Here is a 26252-nt window from a genome sequence, read left to right as displayed (position 1 = left end):
GTGTTCCAGTGCGGAGTGGAGAGCTAGTGAGACTGCATTCTCCGTTGACCTGTTGTGACGCTGGGTCAGGGTTCTTGGCGAGGTAGGAGTTGATGTGCACCATAACCAACCTCTCAAATCACTTCATCACCACAGAAGTTAGTGCCACTGGTCGATATTCATTGAGGCACGTCAACTTACTCTTCTTGGGCACCGGTATTATTGATGCCCTCTTAAAGCAGGTGGGCACCTCAGACCTCAGTAGTGAGAGGTTGAAAATGTCCATAAAATCTCCAGCCAGTTGATCTGCACAGGTTTTGAAAACTCAACCGGGTATGCCATCAGGTCCAGGTGCTTTCCAAGGGTTCACCCCCCCTGAAGGAACCATGTATGCTTTAAAACTTGGCTGTATTAAAGATGTGTCTGCTCTTTCAAAGCTATTGCTGAAGTCTGTTTCAGTAAACACTGTCATCTGTATTTACTTCCATCAGGAAACTGATTACAACTTGAACTGGCCGCTGTTGGTAGTAGCTTTGTGACACGGTATTGGTTCACTCAATGGTGCTTTATTGTCGCATGTACCTAGGTACAGTGAATTTTGTTTTTTTGCATACAATTTAGTAAAATCTTACTGTACGTGAGTATGATCATACCCAAGGGTGTAATAATATGTTGTACATTGCCTGAGATGGACACAAAATACTGGACTAACTCAGGGGGTCAGGCAGCATCTCTGGAGAACATGGACCCGAAACATCACCTAGCCATATTCTCCGGAGGTGCTGTCTGACCAGTTGAGTTATTCCTGCATTTTATGTCTATCTTCGGTATAAACCAGCATCTGCAGTTCCTTTTTATTACATTTGTACTTTATGTGATTTGGCTTGGGACTCCTTTGGCATGGCCATCTCTACCACATGTGATGCAGATAAAAGCTCTGCACTGCAAAGATGGAAGTTTTGTTGGTCCTTGTTTTCTCTTGGTGCCTTTCTCATCCAGCTCATCCTTCGATTTCTCCTTGCCTCCCCTATAGATACTATTTTTCTTCTCGTGCAAGTGTGCAGAACATCACCAATGTTTTTAATAAAGCCAAAGGGGAAACTGGCCCTATGCACAATTTAAGTAAATAAACTAATCTGTTCAGCATTCTTGTTTAGATTATTATTAATGCAGTACATTTATCTTGTCATTTGCTATCACTCAAGAGATGCAAATAGATACCAGATTGACTTTACTGCTTGGTTGCAAAGGACTTTACTATATTTCAATACAGAGGTCTTCATTGTATGATTGTTAAAGCAGTTTTATGTCATTTGTAATGATTAGGTTTTATGGTGGTGCTTGGAATTGTGTGAATGGAGGTGTCTGTACATTTTTCCACATTCTGACAATGTTTGTAGAATTCAAAGGTTGTTATTCCTCATAACTGCAGATGGGCAAACCTATGATGTTCATATTACTATGGAACAATATCTATTAAGATTTGCAGACATACAGTTGTCTTTACACGTATTTTATGGTTAAGAAATGAAACTATTGTTATTGACAAAAGCTTTATAATTTGTATTATAGTTCTGTTGTTGGGATTTAGATATGGAAGATGTATACCTTTTCTCATCCCAGCATTTTCTTCATAACTTGTTGCAACTCTAAACTCTGCACTTTCACAAGACATTTGCCCTGTTTCTGTGTGTCCATGACTGTGTACCATCAAGTCGCCCACTGTAGCAAAACTTTCATTGTCCCCAACAATTAGCACTCAACCGCAACTTGAAAATTCGGCAGTACTCCACAAGGAAAACCTTTCTTCTATCCTGTAAAGAGGGAATAGATAAAGAAAGAAAGTTGGACATGAGGACTAAAAACAAAAGGGGATGCCAACAATTTTCTGAGATGGAAGCATTGCAGTTGTAGAAGCATTGCAGTTGCAATTTTATGTGCAATGACAATAAAAATGTATTATTATTGTTATTATTATTATTATTATTATTATTATTATTATTAGGATGTAATTTTATTTCTGGCCAGCATTTTATGTCTATTTAGAAAGTCAGTGGATGCAGAGCAGTCAGTTTTCACACATACATTATAGTACTTTATGTGTTTAGTAAGTTGTGTGAATGACAAAGATCAATACAGGGAGCGAGCAGGCCTGGGCTCTGCTATAAATAACTTCCAAACAATTTAAGGGTTGCCTGTTGGAGAGAGGAAAGTTGGTTCTTAGAATTTTGTTTGGGCATGAAATCTCAACAATATTGTGAACTGGATGTACAATTTAATAGCAGAAACTATAGAGCCCATGCTCCCTGTAATGACATTTTACTGGAGCAATCCAACAGTAATAGCATTGTTTTGTGCTTTTTACACAGCCTTGTAGCTTCTGTTTAAAAAATATGTATTCAATTTTCCTTTAATAGTAGTCTTTGTGCTGTAGTCTCTACCTCGCTCCTTGTGGCAAAGCGGTTCATGCTCCAACAACTTTCTGCATCAAGATCTTTTCTTTTTGTGCTTAGTAATAATGTTTTATTTACAACCTCTCATCCCTAACTGTCCAAATAGAGGCAATAGGTGCTCTCTATTCATTCATGCAAAATAACTAAGTTTCACAAATATTTTAACTTGATTTCTCTGCAATCATTTCATTCCTTTTTGTAGCCACATGTCATGTTCTATTTTCATCAGCATAAATCCCAAACCTGCAAAACATGAACTATATCTTAACGCTTGGTGATTTATAGTAATGTGTGTAGAAGCTGAGAGTTGCATAAGCATATGAGAGCTCTGTGCTTCTGAATGCAAGATGAAGAGTAAGTAAGGTGTTATGGTGCACAAAAATGTACAATAAATTGCAGCCTGCTTGTCCAGACAGACAAAGCTTTTTTGACACTATTGGACTAGCAGTTGCATTCTTATTTCAGCAGGTTGTGAGTTCGTTCATGTTGTGCCTGAAACTTGAACTCACAATTTCTGTTATATGCTACTTTAGTGTGCTATGTTGTGAGATGTGCCAATTTACATAGATGCTAATGGCTAGTTTTCACGTGGCGACTTGACGCAAGATGTAGCCAGAGTGGAGTGGTCGTGGTCTAGCATGATATCACACGATATAACGGGGGTAGAGTAAAGAGTTCCCACGGTACTCGGCAATTCTGTCATTTTTGCGAGTGACTTGTCCGTCTCCCGATCTTTCCCGTTAATCGTGAATGAACATCGTGGACTGTAGTGTAGTTAATCACGTGGCACAAATGATGTTACTTTGTTGTCACACACTGAGCTCTTTAATGAGCTGAAGAATAATCTGTTTTTTTTTAGACAAATGTTGTTTGGTGTGATGCACCTTCTCTCAATATGTGCAAGAAGTCGTCTTTTTATTTTGTCAAATATGAATAAAGACTGTGTCTCACATTGACCGTGATGATTGTGTTATTTTATGATCTACTGAGAGGGGGGGGGGGGGTAGAGAGATAAGGCAGCCTGAGGAAAGGCTCGCCTGTCAATTTCCCTCCGTAGATGCTGCCTGGCCCGTGGAGTTCCTCCAGTTAGAAACTGCTTTCAGACAAAAAGAGACACACTGACATTAATGAAATGCTTGTTAGCTAGTTTTATTAGATTTGTATGTAAATAGCAAACTGGCTGGATTCACTCTATCCAACTTCCGGGTTCACCGTTCGCAGGAGTTCCCACGGTAACCGCAAGAGTTACTACGGATATCGCACTGGCCACTACGTTCATAAAATGTTGCAATGCTCAACCACAAGTGTACAAGTCACTCTTGGACAAATTCAAACATGTTTGAATTTTCTCCCGAGTACCCAAGTTACACGATTACCTGCCGTTAGCGCCACGGTGGTCCACGAATGCCGTACTGTTATAGGGGGTTTTAATGTCTGTCCATTTCCAGATAATGTAAAATATCTCAAAGCACTACACAGAAAAAATAGGTGATGAATTTGCCTTATCCCAGCTTGCGTTTCTTTCCAACCAAGTATACTTAGTGTACCTGGACTTTCAGAAAGCTTTTGATAAGGTCCCACATAGGAGATTGGAGGGCAAAATAAGAGCACATGGTATTGGGGGGTAAGGTACTGACATGGATAGAAAATTGGTTGGCAGACAGAAAACCGAGTAGGGATTAGCGGGTCCCTTTCAGAATGGTAGGCAGTGACTATTGGGGTACCGAAAGGCTCGGTGTTGGGACCTCTAAATCATTAATATACATTACTGATTTAGATGAAGGGATTAAGAGTAACATTAGCAAATTTGCAGATGACACAAAGCTGGGTGGCAGTGTGAACTGTGAGGATGCAGGATGACTTGGACAGTTTGAGTGAGTGGGCAGATGCATGGCAGATGCAGTTTAATGTGGATAAATGTGAGGTTATCCACTTTGGTGGCAAGAACAGGAAGACAGATTATTGGTGTCAACTTAGGAAAAGGGGAAGTACAACGATATCTAGGTGTCCTTGTTCATCAGTCACTGAAAGTAAGCATGCAGGAACAGCAGGCAGTGAAGAAAGCGAATGGCATGTTGGCCTTCAAAACAAGAGAAATTGAGTATAAGAGCAAAGAAGTCCTTCTGCAGTTGAATAGGGCACTAGTGAGGCCACACCTGGAGTATTGCGAGCAGTTTTGGTCTCCAAATTTGAGGAAGGACATTGAGGGTGCAGCGTAGGTTCACGAGGTTAATTCCCGGGATGGCGGGACTGCCGTATGTTGAAAGAGTGGAGCGACTGGGCTTGTATACACTGGAATTTAGGATGAGGGGGATTCTTATTGAAACATATAAAATTATTAAGGGATTGGACATGCTGGAGGCAGGAAATATGTTCTTGATGTTTGGGGAGTCCAGAACCAGGGGCCACAGTTGAAGAATAAGCGGTAGGCCATTTAGAACGGAGATGAGGAAACACTTTTTTCAGCCAGAGAGTTCTGAATCTCTGGAATTCTCTGCCTCAGAAGGCAGTGGAGGTCAATTCTCTGGATGCTTTCAAGAGAGAGTTTGATAAAGATAACGGAGTCAAGGGATATGGGGAGAAGGCAGAAACAGGGTACTGATTGTGGATGATAAGCCATGATCACAGTGAATGGCAGTGCTGGCTCGAAGGGCCGAATGACCTACTTCTGCACCTATTGTCTATAAGTAGATGAGCATCATCTAAATCACACCATAAATTATTGTAGTATCACTCTAGTACTGGAATGTGCTTTTACTATGTGATCTGTTTCCACTTTGGAGAATTCCAGCCTCCCTTTCGGCTACTCCTGAGGCTTATACTCCCTTCTAGTTTTAGATCGCAAACTCAGTTGTGACCGACCCTGTAAACGAAACATAATGGATTGGAGCAACAAAGTGTGGTGCACCAATGAATAAATATTGAGGGGGAAAAAACAATAACTAAGGTAAAATTCTGCATGGGCATGATTTAAATAGAAAATAACCACTTATTGCACGAGCTGTTTTTCTCCTTGAGATAAATATAACTACTGATTTTCATAAATGATTAAAATTTGTAAAATATTACTTCTCTGAAAATGTGCCTTGTTTTCAATTTCATCCAGAGAATTTCTTCCTGGACTACAAACATGGCTTCAATGATCTTTTATTGTTTTTTCTTCTTCAGTATTTCCTCAGAAAAAAAACTTGATTAATAAGCATGGCTTTTTCACCCAGGCTTCCTCCTTAAATTAAACTCAGATGTTTACTGTGTTATACCTTGACAACTATACTATGCATCGACTGCAATGGAACACTAGGGATAGTTGTGGTGAGGTAACATTTTTTCAGAATTTAGAGGCAGAACTTCCAGAAGATGGTAGGTAGACAAAAATGCTGGAGAAACTCAGCGGATGAGGCAGCATCTATGGAGCGAAGGAATATGCGACGTTTCGGGTCGAGACCCTTCTTCCAAAAGATGGTTATCGTTTTTACGGAGCTTCCAGAAAATTCTGGAGTCACTTCCCACAATTAATGCTGTGAACTCTTTTTACTATTTTTACAACATCTCCAGCACAATTTTGAAAGTTCTGCCATTATTGGAAAACAGATGCCATTGTGATAATTCAGTGAGAGATCGACACAAACAGTACAGTTGGTAAAACAATAGAATGTTTCAGGGATTACCAACTACGTAAGTTTGAAAATACATCTTTGATTAATTTATTTATAGTGTGGGATTCCAAGAGAAGGTTCTTAAATAGATTTGATATGGCAGGACGAATGGAGTAGTGGTTCAGTGGAGCAGAGCAGCGGCAGCCCTGCCAGATGTGGTGCATTTCATAACTACATAAATATTGTATTTGTGAAACGTATCCATTCCTTCATTTGTTCATTCCACGCACAGGAAATCTATGAATGTTAAAAGGCCAGTATATGCCATGCAGTCATGATTCACCTTGGTGTGTTTGCAGATTTTTTTATTTCCTCGTCTGAAAGCATCCATCCATGTTATTGGGTGGGCACTATCTGTCTGGGGCCATTATCCAAAGTGTACATCCTTCATAGGCCAGAAAAATAGTTTCAAAAGGATATTTGTCCAAGGAGGAAAAATCTGTAAAGTGCACAGCAAAAAGACATTTTTTTATTATCTAGATTACAGTTTGAGGCAAGCAGTGAGCACTGGACAGGAAAGAAAGACCACCTCTTGGCATTGTGTAAAGACTCCTGCTTCTGGTGCCGGTGTGGCACGGTGGCACAGCAGTAGAGTTGTTGCTTGGCAGTGCTTGCATACGACTATACATATGAACGCTCATCTTGTGAGTAGTGAGCCAGGCTTCTCTGTTGAAGTAGCATTTCTCATTTCAGTCCATCATGAGATACAGATCGCTTAGAAACAGGGAGAGAGAACAAGCACGATACCTCCTGTTGGGAGTTGAATTTGGATTGATGAGAACTACATCAGAACTCTCTATAAGAGTTGTGAGGGGGGTTAATTACATCTGCAGCATTAGTTAATATGGTATCGGCAAAGAAAATTACAAATAACTGAAATGCGGAAAGCACGTTTGATATATAAAATGTTCACTCCAGAGGCGAGTAACTATGGTGATTGCTGGAGTTATTGAATCTTGCATCGTGCAACTCTTTGAAGTGAAAGATGCTGGAGATCTAAAATGAAAATGTGAGAAACACCCAACAGGTGGGCAGCATCTCTGGAATTTATTTGCTTCAGGTGACCTGCTGAAAACTCGTGCCATTTCTGTTTTGGTTTTTGATGCTGTTTCGGTTACCAGCATGACATGAAACACTGTGTTACAGGCTTCCAACTTCAGTCAGTACTTACCTTCAAAACTGCACATTTTCTTTCCAGCTTCTTTTGTATGTGTAAGTCAGTGAGGACCCTGCAGATAGTATAGGGCATTGGGAATCTGCATGGTTGCCTCACATTGCAGCTACAACACCATTCCTTCACGTGGGATGTTGCATCTATTTTTCTTTGCATCTTGGTTTGATTTAGAAACCCAAGGGGCTGGGAATTATATATCATTTACCACCTTCCACAGACTGGCTGTCTGTTCTTTTATGAAGAAGTAATTGCAGATATGTGCTCCAGTATGATGTGGGAAGGAACATTTTGGGTCCATGTACCTTCTAGTATCTTAACCACTAAATTGCTGAACAGTCCATAACCTAATTGTTCTCTCACTGATTTATTTTGATAGTATCATATCGACTTAGTTAATTGCAATATAGTAATTTGCATACACTGCCCTTTTGCATGCAATTTCGGTATTTACATTGAATCCTGTCAGAAAACTTTCCTATTAAGGTTTCCAATCTTGCATGTACAAGTGCATGTATGCAGGGTAGGACAAACATCTCTTCCAATATTTTTCTGTTCAACCTTTAGTTGGGCAGAAGAAAGATCTTGAAGATTATTTTTACGAAGAGGACAGGAATTAATCAAACAGATTTTTATTTATCTTTTGCCACTAAAATTGATGCTTTGCTGTTAAGATGATCTAGAATTCTGCTTTTATATTTATATCATTGGAAGCAGAATGTAATATAAAAGTTCTACTTTATTACATTGTACACCTTTGTAAATATTCTTTGTAAATATTATTTCATAAGCAATAAACAATTAAGGCATGTGGTTAACTAACAGAAATAATGTTTAATTTCAGCCAAAAGCCAATGTCTTAGAATGCGAACAACACAGGTCTGAGGAGCAAGTCAAAAATATGTCACCACAAAAAAGAGACATATGACAAACTCATATGCTGAGAAATATAGCACAAATGTTGTTTTGAATTCTAGAGGTGTATCCTTCACCTAGCTCGTCCTTCTACCTATTCACAGTTATCTATAAAATACTATGGTCCTTAAGTATTTTAGAAACCTTTATCGCTTGTCCAAAAAGACAATATGGGGAGAAAATATGAGGTACGAAGGTAAGCTAGCCAAGAATATAAAGGAGGATAGTAAAAGCTTCTTTAGGTATGTGAAGAGGAAAAAATTAGTTAAGACCAAAGTTGGATCCTTGAAGACCGAAAAAGGTGAATTTATTATGGGGAACAGGAAATGGCAGATGAGTTGAACAGGTACTTTGGATTCGTCTTCACTAAGGAGGACACAAACAATCTTCCTGATACAGTAGTGGGCAGAGGATCTGGGGTGACAGAGGAACTGAAGGAAATCCACATTAGGCAGGAAATGGTGTTGAGTAGATGGGACTGAAGGCTGATAAATCCCCAGGGCCTGATGGTCTGCATCCCAGGGTACTTGAGGAAGTGGCTCTAGAAATAGTGGACGCATTGGTGATAATTTTCCAATATTCTATAGACTCAGGATTGGTTCCTGTGGATTGGAGGGTAGCTAATGTTATCCCACTTTTTAAGAAAGGCGGGAGAGAGAAAACAGGGAATTATAGACCAGTTAGCCTGACATCAGTGGTGGGGAAGATGCTGGAGTCAATTATAAAAGATGAGATAGCTGAACATTTGGATAGCAGTAACAGGATCAGTCCGAGTCAGCATGGAATTACGAAGGAGAAATCATGCTTGACTAATCTTCTGGAATTTTTTGAGGATGTAACTAGGAAAATGGACAATGGAGGCCAGTGGATGTAGTGTACCTGGGCTTTCACAAAGCATTTGATGAGGTCCCACACAGGAGGTTAGTGGGCAAAATTAGAGCACATGGTAATGGGGGTAGAGTGCTGACATGGATAGAGAAGTGGTTGGCAGACAGGAAACAAAGAGTAGGGATTAACGGGTCCCTTTCAGAATGGCAGGCAGTGACTAGTGGGGTACCGCAAGCCTCGGTGCTGGGACTGCAGATATTTACAATATACATCAATGATTTGGATGAAGGGATTCAAAGTAACAAAAGCAAATTTGCAGATGGCACAAAGCTGTGTGGCAGTGTGAACTGTGAGGATGATGCTATGAGAATGCAGGATGACTTGGACAGGTTGGGGGAGTGGGCAGATGCATGGCAGATAAAGTTTAATGTGGATAAATGTATAAAAAACAGGAAGGCAGATTACTATCTAAATGGCGTCAAGTTGGGAAAAGGGGAAGTACAACGGGATCTAGGGGTCCTTATTCATCAGTCTATGAAAGTAAGCATGCAGGTACAGCAGGCAGTGAAGAAAGCAAATGCCATGTTGGCCTTTATAACAAGAAGAGTCGAGCATAGGAGCAAAGAGGCCCTTCTGCAGTTGTACAGAGCCCTAGTGAGACCACAACTGGAGTATAGTGTGCGGTTTTGGTCCCCTAATTTGAGGAAGGACATTCTTGCTATTGAGGGAGTGCAGCGTAGGTTTACAAGGTTAATCCCGGGATGGCGGGACTGTCATATGCTGAGAGAATGGAGAGGCTGGGCTTGTACATTCTGGAGTTTAGAAGGATGAGAGGGTATATTATTGAAACATATAAAATTGTTAAGGGTTTGGACACGCTAGAGGCAGGAAACATGTTCCCGATGTTGGGGGAGCCAGAACCAGGGGCCACAGTTTAAGAACAAGGGGTAAGCCATTTAGAACAGAGACGAGGAAACACTTTTTCTCACAGAGAGCTGTGAGTGTGGAATTCTCTGCCTCAGAGGGCGGTGGAGGCCGGTTCTCCAGATACTTTCAAGAGAGCGCTAGCTAGGGCTCTTAAAGATAGCAGAGTTGGGGGATACTGATTGGGGATTATCAGCCACGATCTCATTGAATGGCGGTGCTGGATCGAAGGGCCGAATGGCCTACTCCTGCACATATTGTCTATTGTCTATGTCTAAAAATGGCAAAATAAAAATTGGTTTCTTTCCCTATGTATATAACCAAAATATGTGTAGGAAGAAACTGCTGATGCTGGTTTAAACCGAATATATACACAAAAAGCAGACAGCATCTCTGGAAAGAAGGAATACGTGACATTTGAGGATGAGACCCTTCTTAAGACCTGAAGTATGAAGAAGGGTTGAGACCCAAAAGGTCACCTATTAATTTTTCTCCAGAGATGCTGTACAACCAAAATAGATAACCATTTCACAAGGTACAATCTTATAAAATTATGGGCCAGTGATGTGATGGACACGGGGTCTGGACCAATCGCTGACAAGTCCCATCCCCCTCACCCCCGGCGATGTCATGTCTGTTATTTGACTTTTCGGCAGAGAAGCCATTCGGTGAGTTGTCTTGTAGGCGACGCAGCCTTTCTGTGAGTTGGCGTTTCAGCAGAACGGCCGTTCGGTGAATTTGCTTTTAGGCGTCCCGTCCTTTTGGTTAGTTGGCTTTTCGGCTTTGTTTCCTTTCGGTTATTTGGCTTCCACTTCTTTGCTTCGGCTTCTCATCCTTCGACGCCACGTCCGGGTACTGTGCAATTCTCCCTCTCTATTTAATGCTGTGTTTATAATAACATTAGCAAATCAGGCAGCATTCATGGAAAGAAACCGAGATAACCTTTTAGGTCAAAAATGTTTCATCAGAACCCATCATCACAGGTGTTCCCTGATTTGGTGAAAGCTTCCAGCACATTCTGCTTTTATTTTGCATTTCCATCAATTTATATAATGGTATATGGACACACTGATCTGTTTTGTAGTCAATGTCTACTATGTTCTGTTGTGCTGAAGCAAAGCAAGAATTTCATTATCCTATCAGGGACACATGACAATAAACTCACTTGAACTTGAACTTGAATTGCAATGTATATATAAAGAAAAAAAATCTTCATAACTATCCAGAGAATTGCCTAATACTAAACTTATTTCTTCGGCCATGGTAACTTTATTAAGAAACTGATTGCAAGAATTGTTAAACATGATTGTGCCAAGTCAATTATTTCCAGCTATTTAGAAATTAATTTGCTAAATAATGGTTTTCGTCTTGCAAATGGCCGATTCCCTCCTAGCCACTACTGGAGACCTGCAGTACTTTAAAAAAAAGTTTGATTGCTGTTTTTTTCAGTAAATATATTGTTTTCATTTAAATATTTTTAATTATCAGAGCAGCTGCTTAGAGTTAATTTGCTCAACGTTCTGTTAGCAATTTTTTATCCAAAAAACGATTTATTCGGTCTTAATAAATTATTTAATATAGAAAATTTGTAAGTAAGACTGAAATAGCTGAGTTTATGCCTCCAACAAATGAAAACTGTCATTCACTTAGGAAGGAATTATTTTAAATTGACCGAGCTGAAACATGTCAACTTTCCAACTCTCTCAGACAGAGCACCTTGTTCCCATGTGAGACATAAACCAGCAACCTCACCAGGAATTGACTAGATTTACTGAGGTCCATGAATTTGATTGATGGAGACTCTGAAGTTCTCACTTCAAGCTCCTGGACGAAGGTCAACAACACCTGTAAAAGCCCTTTGCATTCTATTTACATAATTAATGTATTTTAAGAAATTAAATGCATCCTGAGAAAATTAAGCTTGAAGCTGCCTTTGCTGGGGTTGTTTCTATAGCCCATTCCACAAGCAGGTTCAGGGGTTTTAAAAATTGAGAAACTGCAGTGAAAGAATGGCCTATGCTGATGGATACCCGTGACAATTTAATTTATGTAGCACCCTTAAAAATCATGGGATAAAACGAGTCCCAGAGAGACTGTAAATCTACATCATTTCATGATTAGTAATTAGCTAAGATTCATTATTACAAATATTTTCATGCAGCAAGTTGCCTTTCTTATAATTCACTGCCTGGAGAGGTGTTCAAAGGTGAATCAATGATAATTTTTAAAAAGGTATTTTGGAGATAGTTGAAAAGAGAAAAAATGCAGGGATTGAGGCAACGTGCAGGAGGGTGGGACTGAATAAACAGCTCCTTAAAAATACCCAATAGACTTCTCTGTACGCCAGTGATCATCCTCAGAGTTCTTCCCTCTACATAACCTTTGAGCCTGCTATATTGTTTTGGTAAGGCAGTCCAGCTTGCAACCTGAGAAAAAAAAATCTCTCAACTGCAGTTAATGTCCTTGTTCCAAGAATTAATGTTAAATCATTGATAAGTTGAATGCTGACATTTTATATTTTTCACTTTTATGCAGTGACATTTCAATAACTTTTCATTTTGACAGAAACTGTTCAACCAGTTGTTCTTCATAGTCTGCTTAATTATTTTATGTATTTTGCTGCTATGTAGAAACTTTCTACATAAATGAGAACCTCTATAGTGCTAAAATGTCATCTAATTGTGAGTCGTTAATGAAAATTACTCTTCTAACAACCATGGCATCCACGTTATGTGACATTAGTGTCATTCTTCTTTGACAAGGTGACTGGTTGGCAGAATCTGTCTTGTGTGGTAACACTGACGGATATATTCAAAGGTGGAAGTAATCATTGCAGATGTATCATTGTTTTAAACATTATTATCCTGCAACAAGGGAGCAATGTTGTTGCAATTTGTGCTGGGGCAGGGGGTGGTGGAGAAATAAGCTACCTGAAATCTGGGAAAATTAACAGCCTGGATTCCACAGGGCTCAAATGTATATTCTCTAAGAACTCTCCATGAGAGTTTCCAGATCATAGGTTCCAAGTTCTTTGTAATAACGTTGCCAACAATGTACAACAATGAGTAGTATCAGAAGTTGCACATTTTCTCAATACTGACTGCAGAATAATCTAAATCGACAACCTCTCATTAATTTCCATTGTATGACATTGTTGTGAGGGACTAAGGTAATGCAATTGGATCCTCAACTTTCTCATCAACAGACCACAATGAGTACAAATTGGCAACAACACTTCCTCTTCAATAGCCATCGGCTCAGGAGCACTTCAGGGCTGTGTGTTCAGTCTCCCGCTCTACTCACATGACTGTGTAGCCAGGCAATGTTCCATGGTACTGCCTCAAGAAGACAGCACTGATCATAAAGAATCCCACCATTCAGGCCATGCCCTCTTCTAAATGTTACCCTAGGGCAGAAGATACCGAAACCTGATGTCCTACACCACCTGGTTCTGGAGCAGCACCTTTCCTACTATCATCAGGTTCTTGAACCAACCTGCACAATCCAAATCCTATGTCAATACCAGAACACTAAAAGCCACCTCTAGCAGGACCATGGAGTTGTTTTATAATTGTGTTTTGCACTAATGTCTTGTTTTTCAGTCTTTTTCTTTTCTTTAGCTTTCTTGCAGAACTTACCTTTAGAACATAGAACAGTCAGCAGAGTCAGGCCCTTTGGCCCGCGAAGTCTGTGCCAAACGTAACATCTACTTAAATAACCCCTGCCTGTATATACTCCATATTCCTCCATTTCCAGCATATTCATATTTTCATTTAAAAGCCTCTTTATTGGCATTACCTTGTCTGGTTCCCCATCATCCTTGGCATCGTGCTCCTGGCGCCTACCACTCTCTGTATCAAATAAAAACTTGCCCAGCATATCTCTTTTAAGCCTTTTCCCCTCTGACCTCATAGTTATGTCCTGTAGTACTCGCCATTTCCACCCTGGGAGAAAGGTTCTGACTGTCTACCCGATCTATGCCTCATACAATATTATAAACTACTTTTAGGTCTCCCCTCGGCTTCTGATGCTCCAGAGAAAACAATCCAAGTTTGTTTGACCTCTCCTTATAGCCAATGCCCTCTAATCCAGGCAGCATTCCAGTAAACTTCTTGTGTACCTGTGTGTAGTTTGTCTTTATGTGATATGTATATGCCTGCCTGTGATGCAGGGGTAGAGTCTCTGTCTTACAGCAAAAAGCAGCACCGGAGACCCGGGTTCGATCCCGACTATGGGGGCTGCATGCACGGAGTTTGTACGTTCTCCCCATGACCTGCGTGGGTTTTCTCCGAGATCTTCAGTTTCCTCCCAGGTTTGTAGGTTAACTGGCTTGATTAATTGGCTTGATAAATGTAAAAAATGTCCAGTATAAAATTGACCAACTTCCAGTATAGTCCCTGGTGGACTCTTTGGCAGGTACGAGGTACAAGGCATTTGTACTTGAGTGTAGTTGGACATATGACAATAAACTCAACGTGTGTTGAAGAGCTCAGATCAACAGCAGAGGGCACTGTTGTTTCAGTTTTACTGTTTTCTGGGAACATTGGTAAACTGTGGAAATACATACTCTCTATCAACAGTGTATACTTGTGCATGTGATTTATTTTGCAGTAGAATTCATCTGTTCAGTTTGTTGATTGATTATGGTAAATATATTACTTTTAAAAAGCATTGATGATAAACAGTTCTGCTGTATTTAATTATAGGTAACATCATAAAGATTCAGCGTAACAATGATTCAATGTATACTAACAATATGGATCTAGCAATGTACCAAAGATGAGCACCATCCTGTACATCCTTTATAAATCACTTTCAGCTAGTATTATTTATCAATTGCTATTTATTTCATGAACCTCATTATATCTGTGATATTTAAGGCGACAAGTCATAGACATACAGCGCGGAAACTTTCTGCCTAACTCATCCATGCTAACCAAGTTGCCTAACTGACCATTTGCCTGAACCTTATTCCTCCAGACCTTCCTCATCCTTCTACCATTTCCTCTGGCAAATTGTTCCATATACCCATCTCTGTGTGAAAAAATTGCCCCCAGTGTGATTAATGCTACTAAACATTATATACAATTTTAATCCATGATGTAGTCTATGATTTTACTAAATCAATTGGATTGGCCAGCAGTGTATTTATTCTACACATAGGAGGCCATGGTTAGATTAATAGAGCACCAGTTTATTCTTCTGATCTAAATTTCAGGCCCAATGTAAATTTGTCCTCGTGGCCATTGGTTCCAAGTCCTGGTCAAAAACAGGCTGTAAGATGATGCAGCACAGCATTGGGTGAGGGGGAAATGGCAGGGAGAGGAATTACAGGGGACTGTACTTGTTGGAATGACAGAACATCCAGAGCAGAGAGTTAAACAGTGGGGCTGGAAGAACTTTGGCAAATATGACATGAAAATAATTCATGGAGACTGGATCAGTTGGACATCCAAGTTTAGAAGAATGAGATGTGATCTCACCAAAACTAATGTGATATCCCTCTCACTTTAGACAAACATTTCAAATGCCTGCAACACTCGTCAAGGCAACACCAAAAATGGGAAGGGGTTGGAAATGTTAATAAATAATTAAATGGCCAGTCAGGCAGACAAAGTTAGTTAAATGGACATCGTACTAATCACGCTGAAACAAAGCTAAGTTTTTTGGAGTTTTATTGGCAAGGCAATCATTGCCAGCTTGAAGATCTAAAACATGGGACATTAATAACTCTGATTTTCAAGCTAATATGTAAAGTGTGAATTTTCAGCAACCCAAGGCAGATATCAGAGAAGTTAATGTTATGGCCTTGAATTTGTTCTGAAGGCACTGGTTTTAAATATTATTGCCACTCATTACACAAGGAGCTTTTCACATCCTGTTAATGGCTAACAGTTAATGATCTGCCATTGTATTTGAACCTTTAACAGAAAGAGCATTCCTTGAAGTTGAGCTCATGCAATTGGGAAGTTGCAAATATTTCCACTCACTAATTAACCTATTTTCAGTAATCCTCTTGGTTGTGTTGCACTAAATTATGATTCTGGACTTGCATAGTACACTAAATAAACTGCTTATAAAAGCATTGTCGCACAAAATTTTACAGTGAGTCACAAGAGGAGATATTTGGCCACATAAGCAAACATCCCAGTCAAAGCCTTGATTCCCAATGAGTCTTAATAAAGGAAAGAGTTTGGAGAGAGAGTGGCAGTTTAAGGCTTGGATAGTTTCTGTCTATGGCCAACTTCTCATGAACAGAAGATTTATTTTTGAAGTCCCTCAGTTCCAGCGCAACAGAAGCATCTGATTGTTAAAGCTGCTGTTGAAATCCGTAAACGTCAGTAAACCCCCAATAATCAGCCACACAATTGTCTCATGCAGAAACATACAAAAGTAGAAAGTCACAGTCCGAGATTGTGGATTACAGCTCTTCATTCAACACAATCGTACCCAGTAGCCTGGTCTCTAAGCTGTCCAACCTTGGCTTCAAACACAACATCTGCTTTTGGATTAAGGACTTCCTAACGGGCCGGCCGCAATCAGTCCAGTGGGAACCCACCACTCCCCCACTCTGACACTCAGCACAGGAGCTCCACAAGGCTGTGTGCTGAGCCCCCTCCTCCACTCCCTCTATACCTATGACTGCATACTGACCCACAGCACGAACACCATCATTAAATTTGCAGACAACATGACAGTGGCGGGGCTGATCACTAAGGGCGATGAGTCAGCTTACAGCAAGAAGGTACAGAGGTTAATAGGCTGGTGCTCAGAGAACAACATACCACTCAATATAGGCATGTACAAAGCTTTTGAAAAAGGGGGGGTGGGGGGTGGTGGCATGACGGGATTACAAACGTTTAATGTGAATCACGAGCGCAGAGCCCCTCGCGGCCGGGGTCCAGGGCCACCTTAACAACTTCACATCCTGACCTAACAACTTCACAACACATTAATTTCAACATGGAATAGTGATGCGAATACAACATTTAGTTTGACCGATTTCCATTATGAAAACTGAAGTCAAACTAAACGGTGCATTTACATTACTATGATCGCTTTCAAACTAACCTATTTTACTGTCATACTATTACAACAAATTCTAGATCATAAATCAAATTTTGAATTCTCAAAAATAATGTGATTGTGAATAATTGCAGAGCTGGCAAGTTTCACCGAGCATTTCCGTATTTTGGTGGCTGAAAATCAGTATTTTGTTGGGGAAATCAGTATTTCTCATATAAATGCAATAGAGCGTACTACGCAGAAACTAAGCCGCCCCCCACCCCCCCATAACAGCATGAAAAGAGGTTGTCGCATCGTGGTCGGGTCATGACGCCGCGAGATGCGTGGTAACACGCGGTGTTTCCCTGTCACCCATGGATTTTGGAATGTTCAATATCCAGGGGCGACACCTGGGTGTGTCATCATGACGTGTGCCCTGTCACACGCTGACGTATGCTGTCCTGCAGGTGACGTCCGGTTAGGGTTAGGGTTAGGGTTGGGGTTGGGGTTAGGGACCACAGATGGGCTGAATGGAACTGGTGGGTGCAACTGGTACATTGACAACATTGCCCGTACCCAGTTGAAAAGCCCGCTGCCTCTGGGGGTTTGGAGAGACCATTGGAAGAGAGAGCTGCATCTGGGACAACTTGTGGCCAACAGTTTAGTTTCCATGAGGAGCAGGCAGAACATTGGGGATGCAAGTCCTACACCTGGGGCCCCTGTGTCATATTTAGTTCAGAGATACAGTACCCTTCAGCCCACTGAGTCTGCACCGACCAGCGATCCCCCGCACACTATCCCACACACGCTAGGGACAATTTATACATATACCAAGCATATCAACCTATAGTTAGGGTTAGGGTTATGGTTAGAGTTAGGGCTAGGGTTAGGGTTAAGGTTAGGGTTTTCTCAAAGGGTCAAAAGGCACACAGGTTTGAATAAATTGTCCCAAGCGTGTGGGGTTGCAGGCTGGGTTCACAATTGGGGGGCATCGGGGAAAGTGGGGGGGGGGGGGGGGGGGGGAGTGGAGCGGGGGGGAAAAGGAAGAGAGAGGGGAGAGGGGAGGGGAGGGGAGAAGGGTAGGGGGGGGGCGGAGGAAGGAGGGATGGGGGGAGGGGAGAGGGGAGTTCAGTCTACACTCACCAAATCCATCCCTGTGAAAAGTTGGTGACTGTGATTGAATCTCGAAGCTGGCCAATACATCTGTAAATAAAACTGAACGACTCAGACATCTTTTCACTTGCACAATTGATTTTATTGTATTAATTTTAATATATTAATGTTTAAAATCCATGCATTGAAGGAAGAATATTTTACAGCCCATCTGTGATCCCTAGCCGTAACCCTAACCCTAACACTAACCGGGTGTCACCCGCAGGGCAGCATACGTCAGCATGTATGTCGTACAACTTGACGGTTTTACGGGCATCAGTCGCTGATGCTTGCAGTTGCCAAAACAAATTGGTGACTACGAGCTGCCCAGATTTGGAGAGCGAGTCGTATTAGCACAGCAGCTGCGATAGTGGCAACGGGCCGCTCCAGGAGAAGAACGAGCCCCCACCTTCTGCACTCTCGGTCATCGAGCGCAACACCAGGGTCATCCAGTGGCTGTACAGCTGCAAGAGGGACAAGGAGTCCAAAGGCAAGGCTCCCTCTGTCCTGGTGTAAAATAAAATACTATTGCGCACCAATTTTATTTTTACTCTGAATGTTTTTAAACTCTGGGAAATAAAAGGGGGGGTGCGACTGCACCTATTGCACCAGCCCCTTTGGACAGCCATGCCATCATATGGCACTGGGCATCGGAGGTGATAACCTTTGGTTTTCACTGCACCAAGGAGATCTTCCAACTCCATCTTCTGCGTAACTTTCTCAGCAGCAACATCATCAATGGACTGCTGCATTACTATGGACAGATCCATGATGACCCTGAAAACATGCAGATTTTTATAATATTCAAATAATATTGAAAAATATGATGCAAAAAGAAAGCTGCAAACCATGGAATTCATGTTTTTCATTGTTATCAAGGTTCCAATTATTTGATATTATTCATATGGAGGAGAAAATATAATAGCTCTAAAACCTACATTAATTTTGCAACCCCCGTTTCCCTCTCCCTCCTCCCATTCCCCCCTCTCTCCCTTCCACGCAGTGTTGGAGGGCCCACGGCAGGGGGAAGTGAGGTGTGGGGCACGGGGGGGGGAAGCGAGGGCCCGCTGTGGGGGGGGGGGGGGGGGGGGAGGCGAGGGGCCACGGCGGGGGGGAGAGGGTCCAGGGGTGGGTCCAGGGGTGGGGGGCCCGGTTGGAGTGGTGCCTGGTATCAGGGTCAGGGCTGCTGCCAGTACTGGGTTCAGATTCAGTTGGTCCCGCTCCCGCCCGGCAACGGGAGAACGGTGTCCCCAGACCGCCAGCAGCGGACCCGCTCTCTGGACGCCAGGCTGACCGGCGGCGAGGCTCCGATGCCGCGGGTGGAGGTGATGGACCGGGCGGGCAGTTTGACACCCCCGATAAAAAACAAACAGACTCCCCCTCCTGCAACACAATATTGCACGGCCACACCTACTCACCGAGACTAGACGCAAGGCGTCGAGGCGATGTTGATTTTGTGCAGTGAAAATGGTGGTTATCTGATCCCACCCGGGCCCGCTGCGTACGCGTGGAGAAATGGCATCATTTTGCGTTGCTACTGCGTCACAGGCTTCCCCCAACTGCGCAGGCATGGATGGTTGCAATTTTATTTTTCCCCCCAAACCATCACGCGGGCCAGAACCAGAATTTCCCGACACATCGCACCCCCCCCCCCCCTTTGGACAGCCATGCAATATCAAGAAAACAAAATAACTCATCATTGACTTCAGGAAGAAGCAGGGTGACCATCCCCCACTGCACATTAACGGAGAAAGTGGACAGAGTCTCCAGTTTCTGATTCCTGGGCACCCACATCTCAGCAGATCTCATGGTGATCAACTAACAAGAACTCTCTGGTAAAGAAGGCACAACAACAACTTTACTTCCTAAGATCACTCGGGAAAGTCAACTTGCCACAACACTTGCTAGTGTCATTCTACCATTGCTCCATCGAGAGTGACCTGACACTTGGCCCCCTGGTGTGGTGTGGCAACATTTCTGCGGCTGACAAGAAGGCTCTGCAGAGAGCCATCAACACAGCCCAGAAGATCACCAACACACCACGCCTGCCCTGGAAGAGATCCATAGCTTTCATAGCCTGCGGACGGCATCACACATCCTAAAGGACTCATCTCATCCCGCAGATCACTTGTTTGCCTTCTGCTGTCATGAAAACGTTACAGGTCGATCTAATCACACACCACAAGATTAACAAACAGTTTCCACCCCAAGGCCATCACCACTCTGAACTCTGCACTGAATACACACCCCCCATAGCCAATAATTTGGACTGCTATATCACTATACTGTGAAATATTGCACATTTTGACAACATTTTTCTTGCTGTTTTTACTATTTTCATTGGCGTTATTATTTATCTGATACGTTGGAGCTCCACTCGGGCAGTGCGCCTGAAATTCCGTTGTATGTATTTACAATGACAATGAAGTGTATTATTATTATTATTATTATTATTATTATTATTATTATTATTATTATTATTACTTTACACAAATGGGATAAACTTTCTGCAAACCCTCACAATGACTGAACAGCCTTAAGTTTCTGTATGTATACAATGAAGGAAACTTAGCAGAGAAAATAATTTACATATCAAAGTTCCTTTTCCAACAAAAGACACAAAGTGCTGGTAGACAAAAGTGCTGGAGAAACTCAGCGGGTGCAGCAGCATCTATGGAGCAAAGGAAATAGGCAACGTTTCGGGCCAAAACCCTTCTTCAGACTGATGGAGGGTGGGGGGGGGGTGGGGATAAGAAAGGAAAAAGGAGGAGCCCGAGGGCTGAGGGAGAGCTGAGAAGGGGAGGAGACAGCAAGGGCTACCGGAAATTGGGGAATTCAATGTTTATGCTGCTAGGGTGCAGACTGCCCAAGTGGAATATGAGGTGTTGCTCCTCCAATTTCCAGTGGTGCTCACTCTGGCCATGGAGGAGGCCCAGGACAGAAAGGTTGGATTCAGAATGGGAGTGGGTGTTGAAGTGCTGAGCCACCGGGAGATCAGGTTGGTTAATGCGGACCGAGCGTAGGTGTTCGGCTAAACGCTTGGTCTCACCGATGTAGATCAACAGACATCTAGAGCAGCGGATGCAATAGATGAGGTTGGAGCAGATGCAGGTGAACCTCTGTCGCATCTGGAACAACTGCTTGGGTCCTTGAATGGAGTTGAGGGGGGAGCTAAAGCGACAAGTGTAGCATCTCTTGCGGTTGCAAGGGAAAGTGCCTGGGGAGGGGGTGGTGCCAACCTGATCTCCCGGTTCATCGATAATACATGAATTTTTCAAATGCTAAAGTAACCAACCTTACAAACATCTAAAGGTCAGAGTGAATCATTATTCCGTAGCCACTCAAAGTGATCATATTTCTTTAAGTTAACTATGGCAACCACTGAGCACTCATATTCATATCTGGCCTCATTAACCTACATTGAACTCAACAGTAATCTAATTAACTGGGATCGTGGGTACAAAAGGCTGCATGAGCGATATCTCCTCATGTTTCTTGATATCTTAACCCAGTAATTTACACGATCATTCAAAGAGAGAAGAGAATTTCCTTTCCTGCTCCAGGTCTCCTTTGGTAACATTACTTTCACAGTCTGTATAATTCAAAGAATGTTTCCAGGTTGTGGAAATATCTTAGTGAGACACTGAGTAATCCTGTCAGCAGTGTGGCCTGTACAATGGACAGATCCAAGCATGTGCACGACACAAGCTTTACTGCCTGCCTTCTTCCTGATGTTCCCAAAAGCTCAGTAACTTTATATATCCTGATATTGCCCAAAATCTAAATAAGGAAAATGATAAGCAAATCAAAGGTTCAAAGTTTCAAAGGTTATTTTATTGGTCACATACACCTAGGTGTAGTGAAAGCTTCTTGCCATGCAGCACATAAAGAAAGAATACAGACATAACAGTAATAAAGAAATTTAAACATAAAAACATCCCCCCACAATGGTTCCCATTATGAGGGAAGGCACAATGTCCAGTCCCCATCCCATGTCCACCCATAGTCGAGCCTATTGAGGTCTCCACAGTTGCCTTTACGGAGGCCCGATGTTCCAGGCCGTTCTCGCCGGGTGATGGTGCTCCGGCGTCGGGAGAATCCTCAAAGCGGCATGGGAACCCTGGAACGGCCGCTTCCCTTACCGGAGACCGTGGCTTCCGAAGCCAACAGGGCCGCGCCGGAAGGAGCTTCGCCACTGGCGATCTCAGCAAGAGATCCCATGCTCCCGATGTAAAGTTCAGCACCGCCGCCCACGGCTGGCCGCTCCACAGACCCGCAGCTCCGCGATGCTTTTCTCGGCGGTCTTCAGCTCACCGGACCTCCAACGCAGCGACCCAGGCAAGGCATTGTCCGCTCCGCTCCACGATAGCGCTCCAGCGCTGTGCTGCCGCCAAAGCTGAGGTACTGGGTGGTCCCCTCAGGAAACGCCGCTCCAGGCCCGCTGGTAGGCCGTGAGGAAGGGTGGAAATTGCAGCCCGGAGAAAAGCTGCCTCTCCGACCAGGTAGGGACCCTGAAAAGTAGTTTCCCGCTTCCTCCCAGGGTGAGAAACTAACAGCTGCAGGCTGGGCAGCCATACCGCACAGGACGGCGCCCCCTATCAGGAGTTTACACACAAAACAAAACCAATACTTGGTGAAAGCAAGAATATTCATTAGATAAGACACTAGGGCGGAACGGTGGCGCAGCGATAGGGTTGCTGACTTGCAGCCCCGGCTTCGATCATGACTGTGGGTGCTGTCTGTATGGAGTTTATACATTGTCCCTGTGACCTGTGTGGGTTTTCTGCTGGTACTCTGGTGGCCTCCCACACTCCAAAGGTTTGCAGGCTAATTGGCTTGGTAAAATTGTGAGTTGTCCCTAGTGTGTGTAGGATAATGTTAGTGTGCAGGGATCATTGGTTGGCGCTGGGCTTGTTATGCCAAAGAGCTTGTTTCCATGCTCGATCTCTAAACTAAACTAAACATAAAATGCTCAGCAGGTTAGGCAGCATGAAGTGATGATATTGTGGGTCGGGACCCTTATTCAGGGGGGTCCAACCCTACCGAAGAAAGATCCTTACCTGAAACATCACCTATCCATATTCTCCAGGGATGCTGCCTGACCCACTGAGTTACTCCAGTATTATGTGGCTTTTCTTGGTAAACCAGCATCTATTGTTCCTTGTTTTCACCATCCATTTGTTTCCCTGCCTGAGAGATATGCATACATTTTTATCATAGGCTTCTTATCAAGATTTGGCAGTTGGCCACATTAACATTGCTCAAAATATCGTTAAACAATGATTGACAAAACCCCTGATCTGCCTCCTCCAATTTCATGTGATGCTCACTTTCACCTCTTATCTATCTCAAGTCTTTCCCTAACCCCTCACAATATCCCGTGTAATGTAGACAACATTTCAGCCCGATTTCCTTGCCTATTTCCTTTGCTCCATAGATGCTGCCTCACCCTCTGAGTTTCTCCAGCACTTTTGTCTACCTTCGATTTTAGTCCAAAGTCTGTGTTAGGGGGAAACTTTTACTTTTCTATGTGGGGGAGGGGGGCAGGGTAAGGGGGAAACCGTCTCCAAGTCTCTTCCTGGCGGGGACGCGACTACCAGCTGGATCGGAGCGGCCTTTCCTGCCGGGGACCGGGATCCGGACCAGGGCTGCTACAGTGGCGGCGCAGCGCTGGAGTCACCACGGAGCGGGCGATGCCTACCTGGGTCGCCGTTTGGAGCTCCGGAACATTGGGCCGTTGCTCCAACATCGTGAAGCTCTGGTGCGGAGAGCTTCCAACGCGGGCGGCGCTGAACAACATCGAGGAGTCCTGGGGCGCCTTGTAGAGGGCCTACAGCAGCAGTCTACACCCGGTGCGGCCTACGGACCTTGAAAGCCGCCGACTCCGGTAGGAGGGTGCCGACTCTGGTGTCCACGCCGCTGAGGACGTCCCGCAGCCCCGACGTCGGACTGGTATCATCCCGGCGTGCGGTCCTGGACATCGGGCCGCCCGTAGCTGCAACTGCGGAGGGCTTGGGGAGACCCTGACCACGGGGAACAGTGGAGGAAAGAGACTGACTTTGGTGCCTTCCCACACAGTGGGAAACTTTGGTTCTGCTGTGTGGGGATGTTTTGTGTTAAATTCTATAGTGTGTTGAGTCCTGTTTATTTTTATTGTATGGCTGTATGGGAATTCATTTCACTGTGCCATCTGGCACACGTGACAATTAAATTTATCTTGTATCTTGTATCTTGTATCTTGTATCTTGTATCTTTTCCAGCATCTGCAGTTCCTTCTTAAACATCCAGTGTAATGTGTTGTCTGTCATTATTGCTCATTTACAGGTGTCAGGGGTTATGGGGAGAATGGGGTTAGGAGGGAAAGATAGCTCAGCCATGATTGAATGGCAGAGTAGACGATGGGCCGAATGGCCTAATTTTGCTCCTATCACTTACGATCTTATGATTCAGTCACTGGACCTAGAGCATCCAGTAAGCACAGGTGAAGTACTTCCCTCTCCAACAGGAGTTCTGTCATACCCTCACTCATTGCTTCCTCTGCCATTTCTGCCGCCCACCTATTCTACGTGAGACCATGTTCTGACCTGGACTCACAATCACAGCCACATTTGTAATAAGTCTGAAGAAGGGTCTCTTCTGAAGAAGAAGGTGATTTACAAAAAAAAGACACAGTGCTGGAGTAACTCAGCGGTCAGGCAGCATCTCTGGAGAATATGAATGGGTGATGTTTCAGGTCGGGACCCTTCTTCAGTCTGGAGAAAGGCTCCGGCCTGAAACGTCACCTATCCAAGTTCTCCAGGGATGCTGCATGGCTGCTGAGTTACTCCAGCACTTTGTGTCTTTTTGTTTACTGCAACAGATGGTCTTCAGCTGAACTTTGGACACCAGTAACAATGTTTTACCTGATATTATCACGCAACGTGGTCTCTTAACTTTGGTAGATTGCCACAATCTTAAGAAGGTATTTTCACTTTTACCCTACATCCCCCTTTTAAAAAAAAAGTTACCAGGATCTTATACACGTAATGTTAACACAAATCAACTATAAACTTGAATGTTCAGATGCATTCATACATTTTATCATGTAAAGTTAGTTATATATCAAGAAGTTATTAACAGTAACCTCCTTCGACACAGTACATGTTCTCTGGAGGCCTAGTGCCACCCTCTTCACCTTATTTTTTCCATTTACTCTGGAAGTTCCAGTAATTGCACCCTGATCCACGTCAGTTATGTGTTGAACAGTATCTTCACAGACATTTAGTATCCTAGGTCATTACTGATGAAACTACACCCCTTCCTGGTTATGGACTTCACACCTGTGCTTTGTAGATATATTCATCTCTTCATAGGAACATAGATATATTCACATGAGGCTCATCAGTTGACCTATTGGCCCCTCAATCGGTCTCTGTCATGTTCAGTGCTGACCTGATTATAACCTCAGCTTTCCATTCCTTTCTACTGATAGTATCCATTCTTCCCCTCACTCATGAAGAATCTATCTACCGCTGCCTTAAAATATTCAAAGATTCTGCCTCCAACATCATTTTGAAGAAGTGAATTCCAAAGACATGAACCTCCTAGAGAAACAATTTGCCTCCTCAATCACCCAAAGTTTTAAATAGCGACTCGTAATTCTATAGCCTCCCAGGTGAGGAAACTTTAAAACGTATACATGTTCACTGAAAAATGTAATATCTGACTCTGCAATGTGTAAAAAAAAAATGAAGTGATAGTATTCTGTTAAATGATATTAACAGAAGTAATATCCAAAAATCCGGAAAGAAAATGCTCATTTGGGACCATAGCGAGGATTTGCTTCCTTTGAATTTGTGATGTTTCCAAGTGTTCTTTGTCAGATAAACGTTAGATAGGCTGTGTGATTAGGGTTGCAGAGCTTTATTCAGATCTCTTAACCTTTACCCACTTTCCAAATCCTTCACAAGTATTGAAAAGTCCTCCTGTCCACATTAAACTTCCCATGTGTAATAGGCCTTTATCGCTTCAACTTGCATTACTGCATTCAACTGGCTTTTCTTAGTCTACACAAATGATGACTAACTAGCTGAGCCATTACTCTTCAGAGGAAAAGAAGATTCAGCACTTCATGTGCAGCTGCACACCTTCCCCACAGTCACACCCTTTTACTGGTATTAACTCATGGTG

Source organism: Leucoraja erinacea, chromosome 12 (assembly GCF_028641065.1).
Source record: "Leucoraja erinacea ecotype New England chromosome 12, Leri_hhj_1, whole genome shotgun sequence".
Classification (NCBI taxonomy): domain Eukaryota; kingdom Metazoa; phylum Chordata; class Chondrichthyes; order Rajiformes; family Rajidae; genus Leucoraja; species Leucoraja erinaceus.
This window is presented reverse-complemented; position numbering follows the sequence as displayed.